Source organism: Eptatretus burgeri, chromosome 1 (assembly GCF_056783735.1).
Source record: "Eptatretus burgeri isolate ZD-2024b chromosome 1, Ebu_testis_v1, whole genome shotgun sequence".
Lineage (NCBI taxonomy): Eukaryota > Metazoa > Chordata > Myxini > Myxiniformes > Myxinidae > Eptatretus > Eptatretus burgeri.
This window is the reverse complement of record NC_140961.1, coordinates 51,477,578-51,499,158: the sequence shown is the minus strand read 5'-3', so window position 1 is coordinate 51,499,158 and position 21,581 is coordinate 51,477,578. Positions and strand designations below refer to the sequence as shown.

General features: G+C 40.4%; 1 protein-coding gene across 2 annotated transcripts in view; it reads left to right on the top strand.

The window, feature by feature from the left end:
* Positions 1-21,581, top strand: part of LOC147034476 (clathrin interactor 1-like) — a 102,633-nt gene that overhangs the window by 41,038 nt on the left and 40,014 nt on the right. The gene's annotated exons all lie outside the window — the stretch shown is intronic.

The window sequence follows — 21,581 nt, the reverse complement described above, 5'->3', positions numbered from 1 at the left end:
GAACTTATCCCCCGTGAATGTCGTGTGTTTGTGTGCGTGCATGCGCGTGCAATTTGTGTGCATTCAATCATTCCGAGAGAGCCTCCAATAGAATGTCAACAAACTTCAATCGTTTCTTCATTGTGTTTTGAGAAGTATGCTTTGAACTTTATTATCCTTCAAAGAGCCATATTTATTTTGACGTTTATTATATACACACACAAGTCTGTTAATTGGTTTGTATATACATTGTAACATAAAAGTTGACTAATGTGTTTGGTTATTCAGTAATCTGTTCCTAAAATTTGAAAGTAACATTTCCTTTCTGTAATAGCACAAAAGTCTTGTGTTATCTGTGTTCAAGGTTAATTTATTCAAAATGATTGCTGTTGCAGTTTGATTTGTTTACACCGAACCAAAATCTGCTTCCAAGATTCTTCCTTGGTGGCCATCTATTTATTACATGTGCAGAAACGGCAGTGTTTGGGCTCTCTCTGTCTCCCATTTTCCCCTTACAAGTCCTCTCTCCCCATATTCCCCATCCATTTTGCTGTTTCCATTTTCACAACATATACATGCTGGTTGCACTTCTCTCTCTCATGTTTTTTTTCCCCATTTCACACTAACTTTTGCTTTTCTCACCATCCCATTCCTCCTTTCCACCCAACCCCACCCCGTACCCATTTTCTCCATATAGCTCCCCTCGATGTTTGCACAATAAATAGGTGTCCCCTTTCTCATCTTCTCATCATTCACGATCGTATGAAGTGGGTACGTCTCTCCTGTATTTGTGTTTGGGATGAAAGGCTTTAAAGATTATTCGTACACCTGTCGATCATGCTTTCAGATTCAGCAGTTTAGTCAGCATGTTTGACCACATTGAATTAATTCCCTGTTTTAGCAATCATTGTTCTCACAAGGCAAAAAGCTGAAACACTTTTATGCCAGCGAGCATGATGTGCACGAACTTGGTTGTGGGGAAAATGGTATATGGTAATTAGGGAACCATTTTGATAAATGTATGATCATTGAAGGCAGTCAACATGGATTTACTAAAGGGAAGTCATGTTTGCAAATGTATTCGAGTTCTACAAAGCAGTTTCTCAGTTTCTGACTCTAGATGAGGGAAGTGAAGTGTATGTGGAATATCTAGACGTTCAGAAGGCATTTGAGAAGGGACCAAATAGGAGGCTGTTTGCTAAGTTTATGCCTTGTAAAATGGCTGGTATCATTGGTGATAGGAAATTAAGAGTGGCTGTGAATGGGAGGATGTCTGATTGGTAGGTTACCTTAAGATCAACACTTGGACCATTAGTATTTGGGCACTGTGATTTAAATTCTGCTTTCCCAACTTGCAGATGACATAAAGATCAAAGGGAGGGGGTATTCAGGCAAAATATTGGCAGATACACTTTAACATAATTAATTGTAAGGTGCTGGGGATGGGCAAGAATCATGAAAATTGGGATTATGTGGTTCAAGGGCAGTCTTGGAGCATGAGACAGAAGGATGTGGTTGTCGATTTATGGTGGGGGTAAACAGTCAGCACAGTGCCTAATAGCTATTGATAAAGCTAAAATGTTTTTGGTTTTATTCACTTGGTGATAATTTCTCAATCAAAACAAGTAGTGTTGATACTACAACACTTTAAGAAGACTTCACCGAGAATAATGTACAACTTTGGTCACCACCTCTAAGGCTTGCTACGAGTTGACGAAGCTATGAGCATTGGACTTTATACATTATAAAGTCAAGGAGTCCATCATTGCAGTTGATATGAAATCTTTCCTTTTCCCCCAACAACCTCATCTCAGATCACAAATTTGGTTTGAGAAAAGGTCACACCACCTTGGACATGCTGCTTCTACTCACCCAACAATGTATGGAGGACCTCAATGTCAGGCATGAGAACAGGGCCATCTATCTTGCTATATCTCGTGCTTTTGATACAGTCTGGCATCTTGCCGTACTCTCCAAACTCTCTGACTATGGCATGCAAGGTCAACTCCACACATGGTTTACCGACTTACTCAATTCTCACAACCATCATGTGGCTCTCAATGGAATCCTTTCATCTCTCCCTGTCAAGGCTGGAGTGCCCCAAGGCAGTGTTCTGGATCCAGTCCTATTCCTGATCTTCATCAATGATATCTCTGACTCTGGAAAATCATCTTCATCTGTTTGCTGATGACTCCATCTGCCGTGACATCCCTCATCCTTTAGATAGACAGGCTGCACACTCTCCCTCTCTTCAGATATTGACAATCACAAGCTGGTCAAACACTTGGAATGTCTTTCAATCCTGGTAAATTTTACTCTCTCTTACTCTCTCTTACTCTCTCTTACTCTCTCTTACTCTCTCTTACTCTCTCTTACTCTCTCTTACTCTCTCTTACCCTCTCTTTCTCTCTCTTTCTCTCTCTTTCTCTCTCTTTCTCTCTCTTTCTCTCTCTCTCTCTCTCTTACCCTCTCTTACCCTCTCTTACCCTCTCTTACTCTCTCTTGCTCTCTCTTACACTCTCTTACTCTATCTTAGTCTCTCTTACTCTCTCTTGCCCTCTCTTACCCTCTCTTTCTCTCTCTTTCTCTCTCTTTCTCTCTCTTTCTCTCTCTTTCTCTCTCTCTCTCTCTCTCTCTCTCTCTCTCTCTCTCTCTCTCTCTCTCTCTCTCTCTCTCTCTCTCTCTCTCCAAAAAGACCATCTAGTCAACCCTCCTATTGACTTTCTTAACAATCCTCTTGAGGACATTCAGTTGTTCAAACTACTGAGTCTCACCATCAGCCATGGTCATTCTTGGGCAAACCACATTTAAAAGTTGTCCTCAAAAGCTAGCCGCCTACTGGGCATCCTCTGTCATACAAAGTCCTTCCTTGGTGCACTTGAACTCCTATCCACCTATGAGGCTTTCACCTGCTGCTTGATGGAGTACTGCTCTCACCTCTGGGCTGACTCCCCTGCCTCACAGCTTGCTCAGCTTGATGCCGTGAAAACCAAGGCCTTCATGATTACAGCAGACCATCCCCGTTCACAGGTGTTGCATTCTTGAAAAACCCCGTGTTGGGCAAAACCGCGATGTGCAAAGTTAACACCTTGTGGGAAAAATATGGTTGGGAGAACCAAATCTAAAATTTATTAACTTTTTTGCCTAATCTAGTAAAAATGCAAAACACTTAAAACTATGTATTGATGATGATGATGATGATGATGATGATGATGATGTTGATTGGCCTTGGATGTTATCGAGATAATGTCCATGCCCCTGGCTTAGGGTCATCAGACTTTGCAAAGAAGGTGGTGATCTTTGTCTGCTTTGCTTTGTTCTGTATGTCCTTATAGACCTTCTTACAAGGAGCCATGACCGCATCCATTTTGCACTTGAATTTCAAGCACCTCTCCTTGAAGATGACTACCTCTTCTTCTTTTGGTTTTAATGGCATTTTCAGAGCTGTGAGGCTCTAAAGTCTAAACGCAATGAACCTAAATACTTCGGCTGAAGCGGGACTTTATATTGTTAGACCCATTTCTCTTATAAATTTCAACAATGATTTGCAGTCGAGGGTGCTTCCTGCTCAATCTGCATCGTGCATCCGGGACACCAGACCAGCTGATACCTGTACCGAGGGCGAGGGCATTGTGTGGAGATGGGATCCAAATCTTTGGGAACTTTCCACCGCTCGCAAAGCCCCATTGGGTGATCCCCTCCCTATCCTAGCTAAATAGGAGTTTGGAGCAATGTCCGAATCTGAGCCTGTAGAGGATTGCCTGCTCTCTTCTGGAGAGTTTGAGAACTCCATGAAGACGAGTCAAAACCTCTCAATATATGTGCCTCATTCTGCTTTCTCCCAAGTGTTCTTTCACACTACTCAACTTTATCTTATTTCTCCTTCCACGATTCAAAACAAACAATATTTTCACTCGAAAAAGAATCACAAACTTGTTCTGCCTGCTATTTCCTTCCTTGTTCATTCTTCATTTCTTCCTTTCTCTTTACCTCTCAATTGAACCAACATTCCTCACAATTGAGTTTATGTGCTTCTTCGTTTAAAAGTTTTTAATAACATTTTATGTTTCATTTGCCTTATTTCACAAAAACCCTCCAAGTTGTTCTTCAGAACTATTTACTGTCACGGACACCCTGCAATATCAAACTAAATCAAGTAGTGACAGTCCGCTAGTCACGATATCGAAAGAGCAGCTGAATCTGCGATGGAGGACAGCATGGGGCTGTGAGGTGAGACTGAGATGTGGGGTTCTGTGTTCCTCCGCACCAGACTGCGATAGATCCAAGGACCCATTCCGTGATTGGCATATTTCACCACAATAATTCAACCGTGATGCTGAAACCCGCGTTCAGGGCAGGCCTGCTGCATTGGAATCTCTTGTGATGAAGATGAGTCTATGGGCCTATCACTTCGTCATCGCAGACAAAATGCACTATTTAAAGTGTGCTGTCATTACTGTGATTATTTAGAAAACACCAGTTTTAGTGTGAGCTCTGTCTTCTACTGCCTCCTTTCTGGTCTTGCATCCTCTGATCTTTCCATGCATTCCCCCCCCCCCCCAAGATTTATTTAGGGCTCACATTGTCCACCATCCACCCCCTTGTGTTGTGGTGAATCTACTTGCAGTAAATCCAAAATCAATGCTCATCTCCACTTATTTGTTCCTCTGTTTTTTCCTCCTTGTGGAATCAATTTCCACATCCTCTTCCATATCATTCTTCCCTCCAGGTCTTCAAGACAGTTGTTCACCACCATCTCAGATCGTCCCCAATCCAAAACCATGATCTTTTCCACTCTAGTTAACCCACATCTCTCTTCCCCACAAATTTCCAGTGTTTCCTCCTGACAGTTTCCTTCTGCATCCATCTTGTCCACCCCATGTATCCTCTCCTGACTCCCATTCCTCCCCACACCCCCTTGTTTGTCTGCCTCCCCTGTCTTGGCTTTTGGCTCTTCTGGTGGTATTTCCCCCTCTCTTTGCTATTCCTTTTGTCCTGTTTCGTCCAGATCCTTTCAATGTACAAGTACTATCTCTTCCACGAACCTCACCTATTTCCAAAAACAAAAAAGAAGCAATTATGAGGGTGTCAGATTTTTACTTTTTGAGGTAATTAAGGGTATAGTCACAATAAATACATACATTTTACAGCACAATGGGCAATCACAGTACCAGGGGCCGCAGTCTTCGCATAAACAAAAGTTTGTATGGTCATCAGGGAGCACTCTTTCATTCAGAGCTGTTAATGTTGTGGGATGTTTGCACACTGCAAGCAACTACTCGGGTGCATCCTACGTACAGACACTATATATACAAGCTTCCGATATATTTGATTATGTGGATTGTGAAAGAGCTTTATATTCCAGTGCACTAGGTTACAATGATAAGCAATCCAAAAGACAAACTAACTGGAAAGAGCAATCAGAGATTGCAGACCCTTGCCAGAACTTTTGTGTAGTTTTGTTTCGTGTATTTTGTGTACTGGTGTGTTACGTAATTAATAGGAGACATTATTAGAACTGCGACTTTATAACTGCTGGCAGTGACGACCAGGTACCAAGACGTCCTGCTTTGATTGGACACCTGACCCTGACCCAGACCCATGACGTTTTTCATTATTATTCAGTTGAATTTAGAATGGGATTAAAATATATTCAAATCAAATGGAAAACCAAGTAGGTACACACCTTCATTGGAGTCATCAGAAGGAACCCGAACAAGCAAAAAGCAAAGATGAAGTCTTCAGGAGGAACCTGGATAGGATTCACATTTCACCTGGTGTTCCTCTACCCTGAAACCCATCGAGGCACAGCCAAGTGAACTTTTTTCAAAAAATCAAGTGCCCAGATCAAAAATATTAAATAATTCTGGTTGCCAGACCATGTGTCTGATCAAGTTGAACATTTAAAACATGTATTCCCCATTAGTACGCGATCATAATTGTTAAGTTTCATGTCGATTGATTAAGCGGTTCCAGAGAAAACGTGATTTAATATTTTTCTTCAATCCAATATGGCTGCCAAGTCATGTGACCTATCAATTGTTCATTAATGTTGTACACCCAAGGATTGGGGGAACTTTGTGTGAAGTTTCCCCACGGTCTCTCTGGCCTTTCTGGAGAAGAAGATTTTTATAGGTTTGAGTAGTATTAAAGTAGTCTGTGCGAAGTCATTGTGGAAAATTGCGAAGGATTTTTGAGTAGGCTGAAATAAAATGGCAGATTAAGACCCCTGCCAGGTGAATGCAGGATGACCAAGGGTAAGCCTGTTCTTGGTTTTAATTTAATAAGCTTGTTAATTATCTTCAAAAGGTGGTGTTTCACTTTACCCAAACCCCCAGTTTCATTCATGCACTCCATTGGAGTTCCCTTAGTATGCACTAGAAGATAACCCGCGCAAAGCGCGGCATAACACGGATGCGACGCTGTTGTATATTGCGAAACGAGTGCCCGTTATCGAAAAAAGCAGAGCATACTTACTAATGTTAACCCAGTCCACTGCAAACTATGTTATCCATGTCGTGGAAGCCGTCGTTGGGTTGACTTTTCATGGAATCATTTTCTTCTCGTTCCAGTAATTCGGTGGCTTGCTTATAAGCACTTACGAACAGATTACAGTCATGCTGTACTGCCTGCAGCTTGAAGCAAATCACTGTGCAGGTCGCTGTTCCATGCTGATCGATGAGCGATTTCGTTGGCAGTGTCGTAGATATAGATTTGCGAAAACTTCGGCAGTTTACTGTTCTCGGGAAAAATATGTCCGATTCCATGATAAACACTGCCATGGATTCTGAACGTATATGGGCCCCTTGTCGGAAACACATCTTCCTGTACATCCAATCACGCAAACGCTAAACTCAAGTTGTATGACCGAATGTTGGATCGAAAATCCCTTCCTTCAGGTGTGCAGTGAGTGAAAAGGTGTTGCAAGAGGGGAGGTGGTTCATTGATGTTGGGAAGAATAATTTTTCCTTGCATGCAACAGGTGGAAAATTTTGCGTTCACCCCGAGGCAACTGGAATGCAGTTAAGCTTTTCACATGTACGCACCACAGGAAGGAAGAGCACATAGTGTCCATCTTGCCAATGCTGTGTATGGGGGGAAATGGTCTCTCATTGTAGTCTTGCAATTCACCGAGAGCATGTGGCAAGATATTCTTTTGATAGCTACGTTTCCTATTTCGTACTGCTGTTGCATGCGTGTCTGCATTTTTACGTTTCGGCATCTTGTGGCTCACAGAATGCTCACGACAGTCTGGAAGGACTGGAAGGAAATAAACAGGGCCTCGCTTTATGAACGCGGTTGGAAATGTTGGCACGCAATTGGCTGAGCGGTTGCACGCATTCCATCTCGCCATGCTATTCGTCCGGTGTTTGTATGGTGGGGGGTTATCGGCTGTTTCAAGTTGGGGACCCATCACAGCAATTTTGGACCCTTTGTCACGGAACGCCGATAATGGATCCGTTCCAAAAGGGGACATATGAAATCTGAAACAATACTGGATGTGTGCCAAAGCTCAGACTCATCTCTCCGCCACGTGTCTCAGAAACTGTGGCACAGGCAGTTTGTTCATTTAATAGTATTGATGCAAAGTTTGATGCTGCTCAGTTTCATGGTTTTTGAGTTACGGAGGACTCGCACGCCTATTTTTAATAGAATTATTAATGAGAGCTTTAAGTTGTCGTCATGAAGATTGACATCACTTTAAAGAGGTGATGGTTGTCTATACTTACTCAAGGGCAGCTTGCAAGCCCATCATTTGGGAGGAATCTGCTCCATGCTGATGACTGCCAAGAAGCCAGAAACCTGTGTGTGGATTTATTCTTTTCCACAATGGGTAGCTTGGTGATTTGCCAACAAAACTCTTCCAAAGGCAACATATGCTGGCTGCTGTTGTCGTTAGCAGTGCAGCAGCTGACACTGCTTTATGCATCAGGTGGCAACCTTTATGTTGCCACCAAACTATTTTAATGTCTTTGTACACTATTCAGTGGTGATTGGCTATTGAGAGCTTCCCACCTCCACTCCTCCCCTCCCCTTACCCCCCTTTCGGAATACCACCCGTGTGTGGATTGAGTTATTCCAATTACTGTAACTTTGGGAAACATTTTTGATTGGTGTGTTGTGATGTCTGCATTGTCAAGTTTGTGCCTTGCCTCCCTGTTCATGTATGATAATCTCTTCTCACTGGAATTTGGCCAACCTGTGAACACTCGTTTGCTAATCGTTGCATCTTTTGAAGAAATGTTCGTTTTCAGAGCAAATGCCTCAGGCTGATGGCTCGGTTCATGGCTTCAGTCTCAACTGAACAACTGCTTTGGTACTTGGAGAATTTGATGAGGTTTGGCATTTTTCTATGCCATACATATATATATATATATATATATATATATATATATATATATATATATATATATATATATATATATATATCGGGGCGTATTATGTGATACCGGTCGTCTGTCTGTCTGTCTGTCTGTCTGTCTGTCTGTCTGTCTGTCTGTCTGTCTGTCTGTCTGTCTGTCTGTCTGTCTGTCTGTCTGTCCGTCCGTTGCATCTTTTGAAGAAATGTTCGTTTTCAGAGCAGATGGCTCGGTTCATGGCTTCAGTCTCAACTGAACAACTGCTTTGGTACTTGGAGAATTTGATGAAGTTTGGCATTTTTATATGCCCGATATATATATATATATATATATATATATATATATATATATATATATATATATATATATATATATATATATATATATATATATATATATATATATATATATATATATATATATATATATATGGGCGTATTATGTGATACTGGTCTGTCTGTCTGTCTGTCCGTCCGTCCGTCCGTCCGCACTCTATCTTCCAAAGTTTTCAACTTTCACGTTTCATATTTGGTACATAGGTACAGACTGTGGAGACGGTGTGTCATGACATACGTTTGTCATCTAAAGTTGTTGCCATGGTAACCAGGATGCTGTTTTCCATATAGTAGCACAATTCTGTATGTACCTTCTTGTTCGGGCGTATATTGTGCTCACTTGCGCTCTTGTTATACCAGTCCGTATTGCTATGTTCAGCCATGGAGATGCCATTGTTTCCTTGTTGCTTTCTCAGCACAGTTGTAAATAAAATATTCCAAGGAGTCCCTACAAATGGAGAAGGAGAGAGTTTGATGGACTAAATGGACTCATTAATCATGGACTCATTTACACCCATAACTTGTATTCCTTGAGGAGGACTGGTTCTTACCGACATGTGAAACATGCAAGGTTGGCAGTTTATTATTTTGATTGTAAAGCCTCTGAGTGCAGGTGTAATGGGGGCTTTTAACCCGCATTTGGGAATTGCTTGTGTGGTTTTCATTGTCTTACTCTTGTCTGTTCTAACAAATAGTTTTTTAAAAGGTAATCCTATGAAATATGAGCGAAGCTTAAATGTTGTCCAAACAACAATGCCCTTTTTAATGACTGTGTTAACAGTATCTTAAAGTTTACTTTTGTAATTCTGAAGAGACGTAACTATTTTCAGGCTGAAATCCACCATTGTTTCGTTTTTTCGCCTCTATGTTGAGCACAGTGTAGTTTGAGCTCCACACACTGGTTAGAATCGTTTGTTACAAAAGGAAATAGGATTACAAAGAATTGTTTTGCTAACTTGGTATTTTGTCTATTTTGTTTTCCTTTTCATGTTTATCTCCTTGTTGCACATTGTACTGATTGTTAGGAATCCACAATGTACTTCATTCACCTCATCTGTATGGTAAGGAAACAAACACTCATTATTTATGGCAGTGGAGTTCCCATATTAAATAAAAATTGACCGTCCTTGGTTTCAATACCTTGAAATGCAATCCTCTTTTTTTTTTTTTCTTTATTTTGTTTCATTGCTTTGTTTTCATTCCTTTGTTTTCTTTGCTTTGCTTCAGTTTTTTTGTTTGTTTGTTTGCTTTTCACCTTTGCCATCTCAGGTGGACTGAGGTTGTGTTTTCACCCATCTCCCTGTCTATCTGTGTATTTGTTCGTTTGTCTCCGAGTTGGATATCTCAAAAAGTTATTAATGGATTTGGCCAAAATTTTGGTGGACAGGTTGGGTGTGTGACAAGGATGAAATGATTAGATTTTGGGGATGATCCGGATATGAGAATTTTTTTTTAAATTTCTCAAGCAATTCTCCATCATTCAAAGATGGGGTCAAAAATATGTTGTAGCATATTTCAAAAAGTTGTGGATGAATTATGACAAAACTTGGTGGATGAGTTGGTTACTTACATGACAGGAACAAGCGGATTACATTTTGGTTCAGGTCAGCAGATCCGGCCTATCGGTGGCATACAAAATGTAAACTGTTCAGCCTGGTGGAGGTATGCACTCTACCGAGTGCTGTTCTAATTTGCTTTGTTACCTCCACCACCAAAGGTGGAAGGAGGTTATGTTTTCACCCATCTGTTTGTTACTTACGAAATCTTTAGATTTCGTAAGTATATTGATGACTTCCGTCCTCTGTTTGTGTGTTTGTGTGTTTGTTTGTTGGCACGATAACTCAAGAACGGAAGAAGCTACCAATGTCAAATTACACCAGGTGATTCAGGAGGGCTGATTAGATTTTGGTCAAAATCGGTCAAAGGTCAAGGTCACAGTGAGGTCAAACATTCAATTTTTGATGGTTTGGTATAGAATCATTGTAGAAACTTCTGGTTTGCGTCGCTAACTTCTCCAGAGGCAGCTTTTGTTAGACAAGGTCAGAGGTCAAGTTGACGATTTCGTAAGTACCAGTCTATGACTGCTTGTTTGTTACTTGCTAAAATTGAAGATTTTCGATGCACTGTATATTGGTTGGTTGCATGCACTCGTCTGTTTGTCTGCCAGTTTATTGCCTCGAGGTCGCAATTTTAAACTGATCTTCATGACACCTCACCACATGGTAAAATTCGTCATAAGCAAGAAGCCTCTTGTTTTTGAGGTCAAAATACTAAAATCCTCAATTTTCATCCGATTGACGAGAAGTTTGAACAAGATTTGCATATCGGCTTACTGAATTCAACCACCAATTATTTTTGAGGTAATCATACGCCAAGTTTCTAAAATTGTCAATTTTCATCCGATTGACTTGAAATTTGAAGAGGAGTTGCATGTTTGGTCATTTAATTCAGCCACCAATGATTTTTTCGGTCAACATCGGCCCACGGTCAACAACTAAGGTGAGATTTCTAAAATCCTCAATTTTCATCCGATTGACTTGAAATTTGAAGATTATTTATATTTCAGTTCACCGAATTCAACCAGCATTTGTTTTTGAGGTCAACATCGGCTAAAAGGTCAAGATAGGCTGAATTTATAAAATTGTCAATTTTCATCTGAGATTTGCAATTTGAAAAGGAGTTGCATATTTTGTCATTTCTAATTCAACCACCAATTATTTTTGAGGTCAAACTTGTTTTATGGATTTCGCAAGTATTGCGCTATGCATGACATCTTTCCTGTTTGTTTGTGTGCATGATATCTCAAAAAGTTATTGACAGATTCAGATGAAATTTGGTGGGCAGGTTGGGTGTACAGCAAGGACAAACTGATTAGATTTTTGTAAAGATCCGGATCCAGCTACGAGAACTTTTAATGTGATTTTTCACCATTGAGTGATTGGTCCAGAAACGATACATTATATGGTATCTCAGAAAGGTGTGGATGGATTTGGGCAAAACTTGGTGGAGTGTGTGTGTGTGTGTGTGTGTGTGTGTGTGTGTGTGTGTGTGTGTGTGTGTGTGTGTGTGTGTGTGTGTGTGTGTGTGTGTGTGTGTGTGTGTGTGTGTGTGTGTGTGTGTGTGTGTGTGTGTGTGTGTGTGTGTGTGTGTTTGTGTGTGTGTGTGTGTGTGTGTGTGACCGTGACCAGGACGTATTGATTCAATTTTGCTGAAGATCCGAATCCATATCTGGATATGAGAATTTTTTTTTATTTTTTAAAGTGAATCTTCACCATTGAGAGATGGGGCCAAAAAACGAGATGGAGCATGGTATTTCAAAAAGTAATTGGGCCTGAATCTTCGACTGGGTCAAATATTGTGTGACGGAGGTGGTGCCTTTCTGGTTTGTTTTGTTTTGTTGCTTGGTGTTTGTTTCTGTCTTTGTTTCTTTGTTTTTGCTTGGTCCGGCTGTCTGCTTGTTTGTTCTTGCTCTTCTTTTGCTTTGTAGTTTTCTGTTGCTGTGTTCTTTTTGGTTTGTTTGATTCTTTAAAAAAAAAAAAATTGTGTGATGGTGGAAATCATCTTCTTCTTCCATACGTATCACATAGATGTGAGTGGCATCATTGGCTGAGGGGGTAAATGTGCTGCTGATGCAACACCCTCTGTTGGTTAGGGCAGGCATTTTAAATTTGGCCAGGATGCCAGCGATAGCTCACCTACTCTTTGTGAAAGACACAATGGGATCTTTAGCATCCATTGACTAATGCTGCTAGACAGAACACCAGTTTAACATCCATCCGAATGACGGCACACAAATTGATGCCTTGCCCTGCCTATTTAACATCAGGTTGACAGTTTGTAGCTGTGACGATATTTGAACCGAGTATAGACAGCTCAGTGGCAAGTGTGCATACCTTTCAGCCATCCTTGCAGCCCGTAGTGGATTTATACCTCAAGGACGGGTGATGGTATGAAATTTGATGACTGAAGAGTGCCGTAGAAGAACAAGAACAACAAATGGACACCACCCTTTTATTAACCTCCGCCATCGATGATCGGAGGTTACTATTTTCACCCCTTTCTGTTTGTTTGGTTGTTTGTGAACAGTATTACGGAAAAACTCCTCGACGGATTTCGACGAAACTTGGTGGGGGGTTAAGTATGGTCCAAGGATCATGCCATTCAATTTTGGACTTGGACCATTCGATTTTGGATCAGGACTTTGACCCCCCCCCCAAAAAAAATTGTTAGAGAAAATTTTTTTTTTTTGCATTTCAACATGTTTTAAGTGATTTTCAACCCCCCCCCCCCCCACAAAAATTTAGAGAAAAGAATTTTTTTTGCATTTCTACATGTGATTTACAACCCCACCCCCCCAAAAAAGTTAGAGAAAATTTTTTTTTTGCATTTCTACATGTTTTAAGTGATTTCCAACCCCCACCCCCCAAAAAAATTGTTAGAGAATTTTTTTTTTGCATTTCTAAATGTTTTGAGTGATTTCCAACCCCCCCAAAAAAAATTTAGAGAAAAGAATTTTTTTTGCATTTCTACATGTGATTTACAACCCCCACCCCCCCCAAAAAAGTTAGAGAAAATTTTTTTTTTTGCATTTCTACATGTTTTAAGTGATTTCCAACCCCCACCCCCCAAAACAAATTGTTAGAGAATTTTTTTTTTTACATTTCTACATGTTTTGAGTGATTTCCAACCTCCCCAAAAAAATTTAGAGAAAAAAAATTTTTTTTTTTGCATTTCTACAGGTTTTAAGTGATTTCCAACCCCCCCCAAAAAAAATTGTTAGAGAAAAAAATTTTTTTTTTGCATTTCTACATGTTTTAAGTGATTTCCAACCCCCCCCCAAAAAAAAGTTCGAGAAAAAAATTTTTGCAACTTTTTTTTCAACAAAATTTCGATTTTTTTTTTTTTTGCATTTCTACATGTTTTAAGTGATTTCCAACCCCCCTTCCCCCCTCCCAAAAAAAATTAAGAGAAAAAATTTTTTGCAACTTTTTTTTCAACAAAATTTCGATTTTTTTTTTTTAGCTCGCCTGTTCGAAGAACAGAGAGCTATAGCGATACCCCCGGCGTGAGCGTGAGCGTCGGCGTGAAAATGTTAATTTTTTTGTATTATGGAAAAACTCGACGGATTTCGACGAAACTTGGTGGGGGGGTTAGGTATGGTCCAAGGATCATGCCATTCGATTTTGGACTTGGACCATTCGATTTTGGATATGGACTTGGACCCCCCCCCCAAAAAAAATTCTTAGAGAAAAATTTTTTTTTTGCATTTCTTCATGTTTTAAGTGATTTTCACCCCCCCCACAAAAAATTTAGAGAAAAGAATATTTTTTTGCATTTGTACATGTGATTTACAACCCCCACACTCCTCCCCAAAAAGTTAGAGAATTTTTTTTTTTTTTTGCATTTCTACATGTTTTTAGTGATTTCCAACCCCCCCCAAAAAAAAATTGTTCGAGAAAATTTTTTTTTTGCATTTCTACATGTTTTAAGTGATTTCCAATGCCCACCCCCCAAAAAAAATGTTACAGAATTTTTTTTTTTGCATTTCTACATGTTTTAAGTGATTTCCAACCCCCACCCCCCCCAAAAAAAAGTTTGAGAAAATTTTTGCAACTTTTTTTTCAACAAAATTTCGATTTTTTTTTTTTTTGCATTTCTACATGTTTTAAGTGATTTCCAACCCCCCCCCCCAAATGTTGGAGAAAAGAACTATAACTCTGTCAGCACTGTTGACATATTTAATGAATAAGATACAAGGTTCACTTGAGTGACCCAGCAGTATTGGTGGCGGAGCTTTTGCACCCTCCCGAGTGCTCCCCCTCTAGTTGAGCGATTATTTGCATTTATTCATCAAAACAGAAATTCATAATTTGAATCTTTTTAAACATGTCCTGTTCATCTCTGAAATTGAGTGTATGATATCCCTTCTGACCACATTTTTTAGTTTAAAGTTCTGGGGGGTTTTTTTTCCCCCCCATCGTATTTATTGATTGTCTTTTATTCCTAAGGTTTATAAATATACTTGTTCTCATGTTTGATTTTACCTTACGTCACTTTGTGGGAATTTATTTAATGTAATGTGCATGTTAACCACTGCTGTGGGTCCTCATTTGCTTGTGAATCTGTTGTATGCCAAACATAGCTCTGCTACAAACCTTGTTGCTCAGTTGACCGATTGTCTGCCTTTGAACTCAAACAGGCTATTTCCCTCATTATTATCCCAATAAAATATCGCAGGATCTCTGCGCAAGAACAAGGTTGAACTCTATTCACAATACTCATCCAATGCAGCCACTTATCTTTGTTATTGTTGTATTTATGATGACTTTTATCTATAATCTCTGAAAATAATGGTTTCATAATTACAAAACATGTAATTGATTTTGGTTCCTCATTGCAACTTATTCATACTTCATTTATCATCGAAATACACTCATATTGGTGGGATGTTGGTCGGCCCTATGCAATACAATGCCTTCAGAAAGTATTTACACCCCTCAACTGTTGTCACTTTTTGTTGTGTTGCTGCCTGAATTTAAAATTGTTTAAATGGAATTTTTTTTTGTCACCGATCTATACAAAATACCACATTATAACAAAGTGAAAACTTGTTTTTAGAAATTTTTACAAATTAATTTAAAATGAAATACAGCAGACCCTCCCCGTTCACGGAGGTTACGTTCTTGAGAAACCTCGCATTGGGCAAAACCGCGATGCACAAAGTTTAGACCTCTCGCGAAAAATAGGGTGAGGGGAACTAATTATGTATTTATTGAATTTTTTTTTTGCCTAAACTCATCCTAAAATTATACTTACTTTTGATGATTATGACGATGATGGAGTATGTTGGAGTTTATTGAGACGATGTTGACATCCCTGGCTTTGGGTTGTCAGGGTTATTAGACTTTGAAGAAGGAGGTGATCTTTCTCTGCTTTGCCTTGGACTGCATGTCCTTATAGACTTCTATATAAGGTGCCACGACAGCATCCATTTCACACTTGAATTTCAAGCACCTCTCCATGAAGACTAGCGAAAACCTTTCAACATATGTGCCTCATTTCCCTTTATCCCAAGCATTCTCTTTCACGCTCTTCATCTTTATCTTTTCCCCCTGCTTGCTTCAAAACAAACAAGTATTTTTGCTCAAAAAAAAATGTTTTTTTTAAAAATTATGAACTCATTCTGCCTCGTATTTGCTTCCTTCGTTCGTTCTATATTTCTTCTTTTCTCATTACCTTCCAATTGAACCAACATTCCTCATCATTGAATTATTTGGCTTCTTGCTTTAAAAGCTTTTCGTAACATTTTTTGTTGTTTCATTTGCCTTCTTTCACTGAAATCCCACATGTTGTTCTTCCTCATAACGAGTTAATGTCACGAACACCCCACAATTAATAGATTAGTGAAAACTAAATCACTCAATACAACATAACATACTAAATCATGCGATATCAAACGAAATCAGGTCATGGTCTGTGCGGCACGATATCGAAAGAGCAACCCTGAGGTGAGACTGAGATGTCGGGTTGTGTATTCCTCTGTGCCAGACCATGATAGAGTAAGGGACCCATGCCGTGATCAGCACATTTTACCACAATTCAAACGTGATTGTGCGAAACTGCGATGCAGAAACCCACTTTCAAGCCGGGCGTGCCTGCTGTGCAGAAATTTCTTATTTACATAAGTATTCAACCCCCTGAGTCAATAATTTGTAGAAGCGCCTTTGGCAGCGATTAGAGCTTCGAGTATTCTTGGGTATCGTATGTCAGTATCAGCTTTGCACATCTGTATTTGGGGATTTTCTCCCATTCTTCCTTGCGAATTTGCTCAAGCTCTGTCAAGTTGGATGGGGAGTGTCGGTGAACAGCGATCTTCAAGTCTTTCCACAGATTTTCAATGGGATTCAAGTCTGGCCTTTGGCTGGGCCACTCAAGTACTTTAACGTTCTTGTTCTGAAGCCATTCCAGTGTTTCTTTGGCTGTATGCTTGGGGTCATTGTCCTGTTGGAATGTAAATCTTTGCCAAAGTACAAGGTGTTTTCCACTCTAAAGCAGGTTCTCCTCAAGGATTTGCCTGTATTTGGCCTCATTCATTGTTACCTCTATCCTTGCAAGTCTCCTGGTCCTGCTGAAAAGCATCCCCATCACATGATGCTGCCACCACCATGCTTCATAGTGGAGATGGTGTTTGATGGGTGATGAGCTGTACTCGGTTTCTGTGAGACATAGCACTTTGCATTCAGGCCAAAGAGTTCAATTTTCACGTTATTAGACCACAGAATCTTTTGTCTCATGCATTCAGTCTTTCACGTGACTTTTTGAAAACTCCAGGCATGCTGTCACGTTCCTTTTTCTCATGAGTGGCTTCCGTCTGGCTGCTATCTCATAAAGCTTGGATTTGTGAAGTGCTGCAGAGACTGTTGTGCTTCCAGCAGGTTCTCCCATCTCAGCCAAGGAACTCTCTAGTTCTGTCAGAGTGGTTATTGGGTTCTTGGTCACCTCCCTGATCAAGGTCCTCCTTGCCTAGTTGCTCAGTTAGGTTGAACGGCTAGCTCTAGGATGTCTGGGTAGTTCCATACTCTCCATTTTCTCATGATGGATCTCAATGTGCTCTTGGGAACTTTCAACACTCTAGAGAAATTGTTTACTACCCTTCTCCAGATCTTTGCCTCCTCACAATTCTACCTCAGAGTTCTATGAACAGTTCCTTGGACTTCATGGTGTAGTTTCTGCTGACATGTACTGTCAGTTGTGGGACCTTGTATAGAAAGGGGTGTTTCTTTCAAAATCATGTCCAATCGATTCAATTGGCCACAGGTGGACTCCAATCAAGTTGTGGAGACATCTCAAGGATGATCAAAGGAAATTGGATGCACCTGAACTCGATTTAGAGTGTCAGAGCAAAGGGGTTGAATACTAATTGACGCAAGACATTTCAACTTTTTCATTTTTAATTAATTTGTCGACAATTCTAAAAAAACATGTTTTCACTTTGACATTATGGGGGTATTTTGTGTATATCAGTGACAAAAAAAATCTCAATTTCGTCCATTTTAAATTCGGGCTGTAACACAACAAAATGTGAAAAGTCAAGGGGTGTGACTACTTTCTGAAAGCACTGTAGTTGATTGTAAGATTGATGCTGTGTGCATACACTTTGCATCAGCAGTTGCCAAAATAATGTTTGTGTTGATGATGATCAACATGTGGAAGCACCAGTACAGCAGAGCAGACGACTGTTTTCATTGTAAATTAAATGATTGTTCACAGGGTAACACATTTTGAGCCACCTGCTGTCTTCGTGGAAAACACTCCTTTGAGGTTGATATGATTGGGAAACAATTGAAGAAAAAAAATAAAAAGAGCAGATTATATTCATTACACTTGTCATTGGAAATGAATCGAGATGTTGAGATTGTTGCCTCTGCCACCGAAGGTGAAGGAGGTTCTGTTTTCACTCCTTTCTGTCTTTGTCTGTTTGTCCCTTTGTCATCTTGCCAAAGCAAGATATGTTACTCGATCGGTTTGTTTGTTTTTTTTTGTTTATATATTTGTCTGTTCCAATTGATTTTCAACTTTCAACTTGCTCTCTAAGTCACAGTTCTAAAGCAATGGCTCTCAAACTTGACATGTATACTCGTGAGCGCAATAGCTTTCGACGCCCAAAATTTTGAAGGTCAAAGGTCAAGGTCACCAGAAGGTCAAACATCAAAATCAATGAAACCCTTAGCTTTTGAATAAATTTTATCGGATCATCTCCAAACTTGGTGGATATATAGCATATCGATAGGTGCTCAGCTGATTAGTTTTGGTGGCGATCGGCCTTGACCTTCATGGTTAGCGCCTCAGGTCGAAGTTGACCTACATGAAGGTCATTTTTAAATCTTTGACTAACAATATCGAGTAGTACCTCAAATTGAAGCCCTTGAAGAGTGTTTCTCAGATATATAAAAATTTCGTCGTTATGACGTCATTTGATGACGTCATGACGAAAAAACTGATTTTTCATAAAAATGAAACTCTCAAATCAAGGTCTTTTGGTAAGATAACCTTTGGCCTAAGGCCAAGGTACGCTTTTTATTTGTTATCTTGCTAAAACGAAGTTTTTGCAAGATATGTTGGTCAGCTTGTATGTTTTATTTTTTTGATTTTTGATTTTTTGTTTGTCTGCAATCACGTATAAAAAATTCTACAGAGCACAGTTATCATTGGAAATTTTTGTAACTTCGCATATCAGAGGCCTATAGAGGTCCCTTTCAGCGCATAAAATTTTGAAGGTCAAGGTCAAAGGTCAAGGTCACTTTGTCGCAAATCAGGGGAGTCGACGAAACCCTTATTTTTTGTGTAATTTTGATCGGATAGTCTTCAAACTTCATGGGAATATAGTTCATGGTCTGGCGCTCAGCTGATTAATTTTTGGTGGCGATTGGCCTTGACCTTCATGGTTAGCGCCTCAGGTCAAACATATTTGACCCCAAGGTCAAATTTTCAAGTTTTAGGAACCATATCGTGTAGTACCTCAAATTGAACACCTCGATGAGTGCTTTCTTGATATGTCAAGCTTGAGACATTATGACGTCATTTGGTGACGTTATGAGGCAAATGCATATTTTTCATGGTTACTCTGTAGAACGATTCTCATCGGAATCTCTCGTAGGCAGACATTCCTCAAGGAGTCGCTCCTGGTGGATAGCAGATCTGTTCACCTCAGTGTGACCTTAAAGAAGTCACACGTGGTCACCTTTTGGCAAGATACGGTTCACCCTGCGGGTGATATTGGTTTATTTGTTTGTTTGTTTGTTTGTTTGTGGACAGGATATCTCAAAAACTTGTGGATGGATCCGGATGAAATTTTGTGGACAAGTTGGGTGTGTGACAAGGATGAACTAATTAGATTTTGGTGAAGATCTGGATCCGGATCCGACTTCTCAAATTTTTTTGAATGAGTCTTCACCGTTGAGAAATAGGGCTAAACTAATATTTGCACGATACCTGAAAAACTTGTGGACGTATTCGGATGAAACTTGGTGGACACATTGGGTGTGTGCCAAGGACAAATTTCTTTAATTTTGGTGAAGATCTGAATCTGGATCCGGATTCGAGAATTTAAGTGATTCTTCACCATTGAGAGATAGGGCCAAAAATGATATATAGCACGATATCTGAAAAAAAGTTGTGGACGGATTCAGATGAAACTTGGACAGGTTGGGTGTGTGGCAAGGACGAATAGATTCGATTTTGGTGAAGGTCCAGATCTGGATACGAGGATTATTTAATTTTTAAAGTGATTCTTCACCATTGAGAGATAGGGCCAAAAAACGATATAGTACTGTACAGCATGATATTTCAAAAAGTTATTGGGCCCTATATGTTCTCGTGGATCAGACATTGCGTGGCTGAGGTATGCGCTCTTCCGAGTGTCCTTTTAGTTTAAGTCTGTGTACATATTTCGCATGTTGCATGGAAAGGGAAGAGAGGAAAATGTGAGAATAGGTGAGGGGGTTGGAGGGGACGAGTGAGATAGAGGTTAATTTAAATTTCAATATGCCGGACATTTGTTGGGGGTGGGTGGGTGGTGAGGTTGGAGATATATTCTCCCACTTTGCATTAATAGCTAATATGTGAATGTTGTCTTGTATTTGCGCATGATAGTGTGCATACCACTGTGCGTGCTCTGGGACCCGCCTGCCCTCCTCTGCTTCAGGGCCCACCCCTCCCCCCATAGCTCGATGGCCCGCCTGCTCCCCCCAACCCAGCTCGATGACCTGCCTGCCCGCCCAACCCTGCTCTGGCCTGCAAGAGCAAAGAACAAAATTGAACTATATTCACAATACTTATCCAATACCACTGTGTGTGCGCCGGCTCCGGGCAAATGGCTCGATGACCTGCCCCCGGCTTGATGACCTGCCTGCCCTTCCAACCCAGCTCGATGCCCCACCTGCCCAGGCTCATGTTGATGTGCGGGCATTTGCCCGTCTGCTTCTAAAGTGCTGTCTCCACCACCTGTTTTATTTGACTGTGGGGGATTCTTGGCTATGTCAGTATCAGCTGAGTATGTTGGTATCCCTTGGAGGTTTTTTTTTCTCATCTCAAAGATTGATTTGTTAAATTAACCCTTTGGTGCAATGACTAATTGATCTTGGAATACATTTCCATCCAATAATGCTCTTTGTATTTTTTTTTGTATTATCTTTATTCTGCTCTAAGCAATCGATGTCAGTACATGAGGAGAGTGTTTTTTATGTTGTTTTTTTTTTTAATCAAACATCCACTAGTCCGTTTTGAAAAAGAAAGTCGATTTTTTTTTTTTTTGACACGAGCATTTAACAAAGCTATTGCACATCTCATACGTGCTGTTCATCCTTTTCTGTCATTAACTTTGGTAAACCTTTTTATCGTGACTTTCACATTCAGTCTTTCTTGCCTTGTGGTGGTGTTTCTAGTCCGCAAAAGTCGACTCCTTTTCTTATCATTGAATTTTCTGTCTCCAAATAATTTCCCAAAAGCAGTTATTTTTGTTTGGAGAACCATTAGGATGTACTTGGATTGCCAAAAACAGTGTATGGTGTTTTTATTATCATTACTTTATACCCCGGGGCAGTGCTGCGAGGGCAGCTGAAGAGGGTCTTGCAGGGTTCGAGCTTCCCTATTTGGTGGCGTAGCGTGTGACATGAAATCGATGGGCACGTGCAAGTGCTGGTCACAGTTGAACGGCAGGCTCCCATGCCGTGGTGGCCCCGTCACGCCGGTTGTCAGCACCCGTCGCTCTCCACCCAGGGCCATGTCGGACGGGATGTATCCACGCTTGATGCCCATGCCGACACATGGTGGCCCATGTCAAGCCAAGCCCATCAAGTCGTCGTTCAACTTTATTTTGTCATCCAATATGGGCCCTGGGGTAAATCGA